Here is an 880-nt window from a genome sequence, read left to right on the forward strand (position 1 = left end):
GGGGGCAGGTCGGGGCATAGCCTTGTCCATCGCCACCACGCCGTGGAGGTGTCCGTGGTGTGGCCACGTTTGGCTGGTCAGTGATGTGGATCCATAACCATCCATGTGTCTGTCAGCAGGGACCCAACAGTGAGCACAGCCACACGTGTGGACCTGGGGGTGCTGGGTGCTGTGCCAGGGAAGGACCACAGAACCCTAGATGAGGTTGGAAGGGACCCCAGAGATCATCCAGTGCAACCTCCAGCCATGGGCAGGGACACCTCTCAACCAGACCAGGTTGCTCAAGGCCTTGCACACCTCCAGGGAGGGGCATCCACAGCTCTCTGGGCAATCCAGTCCAGAGTCTGGGCACCCTCGTGCTGAAGAACTTCTTCCTGAGATCCAGCCTAAACCTGCTCCCCTTCAGTTTGAACCATTTCCCCTGGTCCTGTCTCTGGACACTCCTGTGCCAAGTCCCTCTCCAGCCTCCCTGGAGGTTCCTTCAGGTGTTGGAGGCAGCTCTAAGGTCCCCCCCGAGTCTCCTCTCCAGGCTGAAAAACACCAGTGCCCTCAGTGTCCTCACAGCAGAGATGCTCCAGCCCCTGGACCATCTTTGTGGCCTCCTCTGGACTCCTTCCCCATCCCAAGAGATGTCCCCCCCAGCAGCACTGCCCCCCGGTGCCCCTGTGCCAGCAGAGCTGGGCTGTCCCTGCAGGGTGGCACTGCTGGCGGGGGGCTCTGCCCCCCCCGACCCAGGCAGGGCAGGGCAGGGCAGGGCAGGGGCGCGGGCAGTGGGTGCCAGCAGCTGCCCCCACCCTTGCTCTACCTGTTGGATGGGTGGGGCTGGCACTCTGCCACCCGCTGCCACCCGCTCTTCTGGGGAGGGAGGATACAGCAGGGG

The sequence above is a fragment of the Merops nubicus genome, unplaced genomic scaffold (genome assembly GCF_000691845.1).
Source record: "Merops nubicus isolate BGI_N331 unplaced genomic scaffold, ASM69184v1 scaffold26693, whole genome shotgun sequence".
Lineage (NCBI taxonomy): Eukaryota > Metazoa > Chordata > Aves > Coraciiformes > Meropidae > Merops > Merops nubicus.